This window comes from Adiantum capillus-veneris, chromosome 7 (genome assembly GCF_014529385.1).
Source record: "Adiantum capillus-veneris isolate H3 chromosome 7, ASM1452938v2, whole genome shotgun sequence".
Classification (NCBI taxonomy): Eukaryota; Viridiplantae; Streptophyta; class Polypodiopsida; order Polypodiales; family Pteridaceae; genus Adiantum; species Adiantum capillus-veneris.
Window position 1 is genome coordinate 107340126 of NC_140937.1, and position 11150 is coordinate 107351275.

Below are 11150 nucleotides of genomic sequence, written 5' to 3' on the forward strand. Positions count from 1 at the left end.
ATACATATGGGGTTATTTCCTTGATATGGCATGCACATTGTATGGGACCCTACAGTTTAGTAAGGAGATGTCTAATTGAAAGACCCTTATTATGGGATCTTAGGAATGGATTGGTTGCATGGAGATTATGCTAATATCAAGATGCATCATTATAGCCAAGGGAGCTTTACTGTAATGATTTTTGCTTTTAAAATCAATAAAGTGAATGAGCAAAACCCAAATAAGTGGCTTCAAGAGTTCTGAGACACCTTTGCAACATGAATACAATACATGTAAACGATCAATAATATAGTAGGATTGTGGGTGTGCTAGAAAGCATGGAGGAATATCTCAAAGCGATCACAGAGAGGTCAATAAACGCAAATTTTCACAACATATTATAGGCAACATATCACTTATAATATAATGGAAATGTTATATGTATACAATCATGGGCTGGAGTACAAGGTTGAATCTATACTAATAGATAAAGGGGGAGGGAATTCAAGTTCCCCCCCCCTTGACACGCGTCAACAGCAGATTAATCCGGCAGTGTCGCGTGCAGCGTCCGGGAAACACACACACACACACACACACACACACAGAGAGAGAGAGAGAGAGAGAGAGGCGACTAGTTATATTTAGGGAAAATTACCAAAATACCCCTCTAATTTGAGGAAATTCCCAAAATACCCCTCAAATTTCAAAAATTCCCAAAATACCCTTGTATCTATTTTGGTTGGAATGTTCAAGATTTTCTAATCTTCATTTGTTTTTGACAATTGAGATCCGTTTTTGAGTGCTCAGCATGTAATTTGTCACCAGTTACCATCGCAAAAAAGGCAATTATGTCTAAAAATAATGAAGCAATTCATCTCCAAAGCCTACGTAACCAACTCAAATTGTAGTTTTAGCATCTTGTACGATAGACAATCACTCTTCTTGTGAAGACCTACAGAAAAATTTATTTTTCGAGAAATTTAGTCTCCCAACCAGGGGTATTTTGGGAATTTTTGAAATTTGAAGGGTATTTTGGGAATTTCCTAAAATTAGAGGGGTGTTTTGGTAATCTCCCCTTATATTTATGTGGGAGGGGAGAACTGCGACGGATAGGCAACCTTCAACTCCACACACACACATGGATAAGGGGAGCTGCTATCCTGAGTAAATACAGAAACTAGGGCCTCAAGTCATCTGAATCGTGGGCAGCACTCCCAAAGGCAGTGGAGATTTGATGCAATGTGAGTGCAACTTGATGCATGGAAGGCCGCTCCACGCCTTCCAGGGCCAAGCACCGCCATGCGAGCTTAGCCACATCGTAGATGGAAGAGTGCAGCCTCCATTCAGCTTCCACGTCGTCGGTAATATATTCCTTAAAGAGCTTTGCATCCATCAGCTCATGGAACCTCTCCTTCTTCATTGTGTCGATAAATAACAAAGCCAGGTTGGCGAACTCGACCTCTCGTTGGTGGTTATCGACTGCCTTGAGGGCTGTAATGAGCTCCACAAACACCACCCCGAGGCTATACACATCGCTCTTGTCTGTGAGCTGCAATGTCTGGAAGTACTCGGGGTCCAGGTAGCCCAATGTCCTCTGCACCACCGTCGACACACACGTCGTCTCGCCTTCTGGAATCAGCCTCGATATCCCAAAATCTGCCACCTTCGCATCCAGATTTTCTCCAGGAGTATGTTGGCATGCAAGTCTTCACATCCCTGTGCAGAATGGGCGGTAACGCTGCTGCGTGCAAATACGCCAGCGCATCTGCCACTTGAGTGGCTACATTCAGCCTCTTCGCCCATCCCATTGCTATCGATGTAGAAGCCAGGTTCTCTGCCAGATTCCCATTGCTTACAAACTCGTACACCAACAATGGGTTCGCCGTCTCCAAGCAGCACCCATGAAGCCTCACAATATTATGCCTGTGGTTTATCTGCGTCAGGATGGCCAGCTCATTCAGGAACTCATTCTTATCCCCTGGTTGATTGGCCTTCTTTACGGCTACCACTCTCTTGTCCTTGAGCATTCCTCTGTACACAGTGCCAAATCCCCCTGCCCCAAGCTTGAGATGCTCCGAGAAGTTCTGCGTTGCGTCTCTCTCACCTACTGTAAAGAACCTGATGCTCTGTCTGCCTGTCCCAGCAGCAATATAATCTTGCAATTCAAAACCCCCATTTTGTTTAAAATATCGTTTCTTTCTCCTGTGATCGCCACTAGGATGGTGGCACCGATGATGCTAAACAATAGTAGCATCAAACCGATTACCCCGGCCGCGCGCGCGCCACAAGGAACTTTGGACGCATTTCTATATAGCAAAAAATATATAATTACTAGGCAACTTACTAGATTGAATACACATATCTAGTAAGAGTGCAAACTAGTAATAATGAGAATACTCCTATATGGTTGTAACATAATATTATAGCTATGTGAGAGTTTTAAGTAACCATATAGCAAGATTTCTTACTAGTTTGACTCGGATTCTCCTAGATGGTTAGATGGCTGTAGCCATAATATTATAGCTATATGGGAGTTTTAACTAACCATGTAGTAAGAAATTCTTCTTTCATCTACATGGTTGTAGCCACAAAATGCTATCTATGTAGTTGTATTATAATGATTCACATAAATAATCAATTTGATAATAAATATACAAAATAGCACATACTTTTTGACTAAAAAAGATAAAGGTTAAATAGAAAACTAAAAATGATCACTTTCATATAGATGTCTCTTAGAAATTCTTACAAAGTCCATGATACAACTATTAGTCTTTATCATTGGTTACTTCTACATCCTTTAAAGAAAGAAAGCCAATCTTTTCAAGTTTTACAATCATCGTGCCTTCTAATAAAAGCCACGCTACCAAGTCTTCACACATAGTAGAAGAGCTAGTTTCACACTTTTTCTACAAAAAAAGGAGATCGATTTTTTTAAAGCCATGTAAGAGGCTTCACAAGTGGATACATTGATCTAAAGACGATGCTTAGCTTCAAGGTCGGTCCACCACCAATTGCACCACACAACTAACCGAGGACGCGCACGTTCGAGGGCTCGTAGGAGGAAACGTTCAGCTGCTGCTGGCAGAGGGCGCTCTTAGTAGATGTTTCAAAGAACCGAACCACTATACTCTTTGCAGCTTCGCACGGACCAGCTGACGATTACGGCCTTCTTTGATTTGACGTTGCGGGAATAACCTTGTCGAGAGGAGATAATATATTGCAGTTGAATATAGATAAATAGCTAGCAAGTGAATATTAAAAGGAAGCTTATTAATACAACTTGTACTGGGCACGCAAGTCGGGCTGCACTGCAGCGCTAGCTAGCGGTTTGATTGAGCGAGAAGCAGCACGCGATCTTAGCAAAGGCAGGAGGAGGAGCTACGAAATGGGGGTCCTCGGAGATGGTGTGGAGAGTGCACGTGGGCTTCGAAGAGCGGCAAGGGGTGCCAACCTTTGGGGCCAACAGGGTGTCATTGTTTACAGGTTTTCTCAAGTGCAGTAAGAGTAAAGAAATACCACAAGGGGTGCCAACAAGGTGTCATTGTTTACTTGACACAAGCGAGGGTGATGTAAAGGCGTACAAGAAAGGAGTGACAGCCAACACAACAGACGGAAGGTGCTACGAGCAACAAAGGGAAGGCCGGGCAGGGGTAGTCAAGGCTCTGTCGGTCAGACAATGCTAGCTGGCCAGGGTGGGGTAGCAACAGGTTGAGCAGCTTGTATAAAGCTGAAAAAATATGCATGCCTTCACATAGTGTCTCTCTCATGAGTCCGTCCTATTTTAGTAGCCACTTCTCTTCTTTTGCGTTTTTCTCTCTTTGTTGCCCTCCTCTTGGTGTCATATTTCCTTATTGCACTCCACACTTTGACACAAAAATATTTGGCAAGTTGCGCACAATTCCATAGTGTGGACCATTTTATTTGTGGACGGTGGTCTAAACTTGTCTGAGCTAGAGTCCATGACACATGGAGAACACGTGCTTTCTATTAGGATGGATAAGCTAACATTTTTGGATTTATGTTCTAGCCAATTGTGTCATATTGTCGCTTTGCTACAAGCACACAAGATTTACAATTAGAAGGATACTGATCTGATGCAGCATTTACTCAGAGTAATGTAGAACCTATTGACATGCAGGAATGCAAGAAAAAAATGACTTGAAAACAATAGACTCTGTAGAAAATACTCTCTCTCTCTCTCTCTCTCTCTCTCTCTCTCTCTCTCTCTCTCTCTCTCTCTCTCTCTCTCTCGGAGTGAGTGAGTGAGAGTGACTATGCGTCAAAAAACTTACTACTGGAAATTTGTTGCAGATCGAGTGGGGACGACGTGGGCTTGAGGATCGTGGGCTTGCAGAACGTCGCGTCTGGGATTCTTTTATGTGGTGAAACTATGTTGGCGTAATCATCTTCTAGTAGATGTACTCGTTATTGCTGCACAAAGCAAACAACATTAGCCTGTTTTACTTGGTCACGTCCTGAGAACTCAGACAAGTCTCTTAGGTAATCGCAAACAAAAAATTTCTGGGGGTGTGATACCGAGGGGCCGGATCGGTTCTGTTGGGGATTTGTTGGAGAGAGAGGCCAGGCGCGCGCCTTGTGGAGCTTGTGCATGGGCAGATTAAGCAAGTAGAGGCCGCCCTGCTGCCTGCAGCTCGTGGTCGGCTGGGAGGGCAGCGAATGAGAAGGGAGCTTGAGCAGCTCGCACGGCTAGCTGATTGGCGCGGTGCAGCTCGACTGCTAAATGCAGGGCGCCCTGGATGCAGCTTCGCAAGTTGCAATTAGCAAAGCGGTGAGGTTTCCGGCGTGAAAGATGTGTTGGCGATAGCGATAGGTTAGAGAGAGAGAGAGAGAGAGAGAGAGAGAGAGAGAGAGAGAGAGAGAGAGAGAGAGAGAGAGAGAGAGAGAGAGAGAGAGAGAGAGAGAGAGAGAGAGAGAGATGAATGAAATGAAATAAAATGTTAATACAGCCGGCCTCTTCAAAAGGTCCTTTTTTTAATATTGATGGATCTAATCCAATGCCTTGGTATACAAAAAACTGACATAAAGTGAGACTAAAATCATCATCATCAATGCCCGAGGACACCGGCATCGGGTCAATGTCCGCCAATGCAAATAGTCGTACTGAGCGTCTCCCATATATGTCGTTCTAGAATTGTCATGATCCTCTATGGAGCCTCCATTGATGTTGTGGTCTCCCTCGTAGACATAGGCATCGAGCTCTCTGAGCTCAATGGCTCAATCAACTAATATACCTCTGGTATAAGTTGGCTTTGAAGTGCTCTAAAGGAATGAGTGATCTCCCTCTATTCAAGATGTAAACTACCACTCAATTCAGGTGTGAACGTGGGCCTTCTCCTACAAATGGGTGCATTCACCTCTTCGAGCTGTGATCTTACACTTTGGGGCTTGTCAGAGTTGGGTAACTATGGTACATAGTTGTGATCTTGGATACAGCCCACACATGAGCTAGGCACGAAGATGGCTTTCTATATAGCGCATCTTCTCCAGCTTGCGAAGGACGACGTTGTGACAAGACACCAGCTTCGATACAACGGAGTACCAACAGAGGCCAGGACACGTCCCATTAACTATAAGATATGAGGTAGCTTCCATTGCCTGTTCAGAGAGGGATTTGGACCACTCTCTAGAGTCATGGGGAATGAGGACCAGAGATAATAATCGATGCCTGGGATTTGTTTTTGCTCGATCTGCGCACACAGAGAAAGAGCCTGACAAGAGGAGAAACTAGTGAGTCTCAAGGCGGATCACAGACTTCTTAAGAGCGGGCACTAAACCATCGGAGCAGCTACTACCACAACAGATCCCACATTCTCCTCACACCAGAGGCACATTGATCAACCAAGCGACAGAGCTAGGAAGATCCTGACGCCCACGACTGACAAAGGACTACACAGCATCGAGGGAGGCCGCATCAAAGAATCAAGATCACTATGGCTCGACATGCACGACGCCCGATCATACTATTGACCATGGAGGAGGTTGATGAGATATCTGAGTGAAATATCTGAGCTTTGGGAGTGCTATCATGCCGGCAAGCATCTGAAGTACTGTCTAGCATGATGATCTATGAAATATTACCAGGGTTTGAAAGATCTTTGATACTCCTTTCTGGGTCTGTCCGGCTTGCTGCTACACGGGCATACTACGCGGAATGAAAATGGTGTGAGTCTTGAGAATTAGGCATGGGACCTGTTGTATATCATTTCCATGAACATTGAAGGATGGTCGAGGGCACAGGGTTGTTGAATCTCCATGTGCTATACTTGGAGCGGCATAATGCTGGTCATAACTAGTTGCACTTGTAGAAACAAGCTGAGTAAGGTAGTTGAAGTTGGGCATACTATTCAACTAGCCACTGGGTCTTGTTGCACACAAAGCTACTAAGATTGCTACACGGGGAAGGCACAGAGGCTTCACTGCAAAAGAAAGTCGATTCCAGTATGCCGATGAGGCAAACAGTGACATTGTCGACCTTCTATTGCTAGAATGAATAGGGAGGAGCTTTGGCCTAGAGACTCTATGCTACTGAAGAATGCTCTCACCATGTCGACGAGGTAGTCTTTTCTTCATGGCTCTTTGCTTTCATGTGAACATGTATAAGGTGCCAGTACAATAGCTAGTTGGGCACATGCAGCAATTAATGCATTCCAAGAGGTGACATTCCAGACAGGAAGCTCTGCAAGCGCTTTTTGTGCTTTCTCAAGCGCACCACATTAAGCATACATGTCGACCAAGACGGTGCCAAGCACGACATCTTTTATCTTGCAAAGAGCCACATGCCTTTAAGATGTATGCGTAGGTGATTGCATCGAAACAGAGGCCCTCGCTTCACATCTACTGACATTGTGAATAGAACACCTGATAGGGAGCATGATAGATTTGAAAGTCGTCAACGCCTGTGATCGATGTGTGATTAAAAAATCTTGCAACATGTGATGCTTGTGTAGGTGATTGCATCTATGCATGCATAGGTGATTGCAACATGAGAGAGGCCCTCACCTTGCATCTAAATTTTGACTGCAACGATTAGAAAAGCGCGACAGAGCCACATGCCTTCTAGATGCCTATGCGTAGGTGATTGCAGCTGGAGAGAGGCCCTCACTTTGCATCTGGATTTTGACTTCCAGGCCATAGCAGCTAATTAATCTCCTAATAAGTTGCTTAAGCGTAGGGTAAATGCACACTATTTTGGAGCACAGAATAAAAGCATAGAAAGAGAAGGGTAATCTGTAGACCCACATCCAGCAATGCTTGTTACTTCCTTTAGTACTAGCTAGAAAAAAGTCACAGCATCTTGTAGCAATTACTCCTGTGAATATGTGTGTGGAAATTATAACATGCTGTAATGATGGCTTTGGTTGAAAGGAGGAGCATCAAAAAGATGTTACTCGCTTTATAGCCTTCTCTCTCTCTCTCTCTCTCTCTCTCTCTCTCTCTCTCTCTCTCAAACAGTGGCTAGAGACAAACCTGCAAACAAAGCTTCGAGCTAACAAAGTAATGAAGCTTTTTAATAATGCTTAGATCTTAATTTGAGCGTGACACAAAAATGAACTAATGGTTTAGTCCCCACATTTTTAAAGAGTAGCCACGTGGGTTAATGAGAGCGCAGTGCTGTGATTTTACCTTGTACGCTAACAAAGTAATGAATCTTTTGAATAATGCTCTAGATCTTAATTTGAGCGTGACAAAAAAATGAACTAATGGTTTAGTCCCCACATTTGTAGAGGAGGTCTAGATGAGTAGCTTGAAGTTTTCATGTACAATGGAGACATGAGGTAGATCTACTTGTGCATCACATTGATGGCAAGAACCTCTAAAATATAATGTGGATGTGTGGAATAGCATGTCGAAAAGTGAAAGGATTTTTCAATGAACAAGAGAAACCTCATGAGCCACAATAACATCACAAACAGCTTATTAAGGAGCCACAAACACAACACTAAGGTAGCTAGACCCAATAAAAAGGTGACGTTGACCACATGCTATCGAAGTGTCTATTTGGTCAATAGAGAGTATCATCGCAAGCTATCAAGATGGAACAAATCATACCCATATGGAGAAATCGCTTTCTCATTGTAGAAAATATTTAGTTAAATTCATCAGCGTCCTTGTGATCGTTTATGTACTCTCTCTTTCCCCCTCAGTTTGATATAGAACAGAGCTTGTTACGCTTACCATACTAATGTGTTGAAGCCTATGTACTTCTTGTGATAAAAGAAGGGATAAAGTTTGAAAAGTGTAACTCCAAATATTAGTAAGGATGTCTGGTATCTTGCATTTAGTAAATGAATAAAATGCTTTTGTTAATCCCTAACAAAGGGTTCAAATAACTAGCAATGATATTTGAATAGAAAACATGACAGCTCATGTTTTTGTAATAGAAAAAATCAGCACTTGATAAGATCTTCTAGAGTCATAGCATTAAAATAATCCATTGTTTTTTTGCATGAATTATTTAAGATATGTACTTGAAAAGGTGCAAATTATCTTGATGTTTTCTTTATGATTAATGGTGGTTTTTTTGTGTGTTTAGATAGTTTAACGTGTCAAATAAGAGTTACCTTGCAGGGACCCTGTTGAAAATGAAACCTAAATCGGTGTTCTAGTAACAATTTGGTGTTATTCAAAGGGTATGAGTATTCAAAGTAAGCCAATAAAAGCTCAAAGCTCAACTCTCATTTTTTAAAATGGGACTTGAATAAGTCCCAAAATTCCTAAATTGGTGTTATCAACTCAGCTTGTTAAAAACTTTGAAGAAATCTAGGTTTTAAATATACCTCCACATTGATATTTTGACCTTGTATTCTAGCATAATCTGGAAGATGTAAGTATTTTGATTTAATAAATTTATAACTTGATACTAGTGGCCCAAGCTTGTGAAGAAGTTAATGAGACTTTTGAATAATCAACACTACGTGGACTGTACTTGTAGGGTATCCAACTTACATTTGAATTGGATGTTTTTTTCGTATAGATTGTGATCTAGCTTCTGTTAAGAATTGTATCATTAATATTATTTGGATGAATATAACATAAATTATTCAAAAAATTTACAATAATCTCCATCATTCTGTAATATCTTTTCCTCTGTAAGGACAATGTGTGCAGTTGTGGTACTTGCATATCAATGATAGAGTGTGTGAGATGTAAAATGTTTTGATCCCTTTCCTTTTATAGCTTCGTCTACAACTATGAGACTTTATTTTGTTTTCTTATTTGTATTAGTAACAAATATATCAATTAAGAAACTTATTGATATCGAACGAGTAACCATGATATTTCTCAATAATTAGTTGTTTAACTATGCTTAATGAATTTTTACTAAAATGAAATTAGGGGCAGACAAACTTACTACAATTACTTGATCCATTGTAAGTGATAAATAACTAGATGAAACACCCTTTTCTATATAGGAGTTTATAAACTACTAGATGAAGATGCCAAAGAGCTAGCTACTATATAGGAGTTCGTAACTTACTAGATGAATTTACTAGATAAGGACGTCCAAGAATAGGTTTCTATATAGGAGTTTATGACTTACTATATGAACTTACTAGATCAACATGTCCAAGAGCAAGTTACTATATAAGAGTTTGTGATTTGCTAGATGAATTAGAAAATTGCTAGCTTCCTTGCTAGATTAAATGTGAAAACTCCTACTTGTAAGTAGGAATTATTGAGCATGTACTCTAACTTGCTATCTAGAAACATGTCCAAAGCTCCTTGTGCCTGTAATCATACAACTAATTTGCATACTCATCATTAATCTGTATCACTCCATATAATTTCACAAGATTATCACATGGATAGCATGAGATTTAGCCACATTAAACATCGACTAATTACCTCCAGTGATAGTAAGGGCTTTGACGAGAGTGGGGGATATTGTGCAGCCAGTTCCATTCCTCATTCCATCACCAACATGCCATCGAGACTTGCAATGGCAGGTGTAACTGCCGTTTGCATTGCGGCATTCTGTCCCGCTGGCTACACATAAGTTTGTGATTCCGGGCGTGTTGCACTCATTTATATCTGCTTAAAATTCACAATGATTCAATACTGCTAGTTTATAATTTATTTAGCCTTAAATGGCGATTCTAGTAATAAGATGGGTAACGTAATTACCTATGCAACCCCTTCCTTGTGCATAGCCATCTCCATGATAACCAGGCAAGCAAGAACAACGATAACCGGGCACTTCATTCACGATAATGGCTTGGGAGGAGCTGCCGGAAGTACTACAAGCACTAAAAATATTGACAGGCAAATCCGCAACATTGAATATGCTGGTATTGGAGCTGATGGATTGCAGTTGCTTCAATACATGCGGGTCAGGCAAGGCCCAAAGTAGCCTGAAGCCATAGGTGTTGTGCTGAAAATCGGTATAATTAGGATGGAAGGGGACGTTGAAGCTGCTGCAAGGCGAGGGGTCAAAGTTTAAAGTTCGGATATTGTAATATGTCACCCTTGAAGGCGAAGGGAAGTTGGAGATGCAGCAATTGGCGAGAGCCCCACAGCCAGCGTAACTTGATTTGTTGTAGGACGCTTCTGGCGCAAGGCCGCAGAAAGGCTCACATCCGCCGGCATCATAGGCCGTAGCATTTACGGACTGGTAAGTGTATAGGAGTCCTGAGCTGCAGCCAAAGCTTCCGAATTGATTATCGCCTGCTGCGATGTATGCCCCGCCGAATGGGAAATTGAGAAGGCGTCGAACATCATCAATAGACGCATTAACATTGCAGATGCCACTTCTAAATTTTTATAAGTGGATTTGAAGTCTCTAAGCTCGATGATGAGGCCATCCTCTTGGATGTTCAATACCGGGAAGTTATTACCCAGGAGCAGAACATCGTTTGTGCAGTTAAGAGTAAAGTTACCCTCATGATTAAAGTTTCTGTTAAGGATGCTAAATGGATAACTCACGTTCACAATGCTGCCACACTTTTGGTTCAAGCAGTCATTACTACTAATAATCTTCCCCCTAGTAATTACACTGTGATCGCGCAAGAAGAGGAGGAGTAAGCTGCAAGAGAATACAAAAGAATAAGAATTCATTATTTCTGTGCCAGAATATTCGAGCCTGCAGAGAATATGGGATCATACGCTACTAATAATTACATCCAAAGAACTCCCAAGTCCTTTCTATA

At 41.8% G+C, this 11150-nt stretch overlaps 1 pseudogene; it reads right to left on the reverse strand.

Moving 5' to 3' along the window:
- Window positions 1–1156: 1156 nt before the first annotated feature.
- Window positions 1157–10590, reverse strand: LOC147454389 (putative wall-associated receptor kinase-like 16; annotated as a pseudogene).
- Between the last annotated feature and the right edge of the window lie 560 nt (window positions 10591–11150).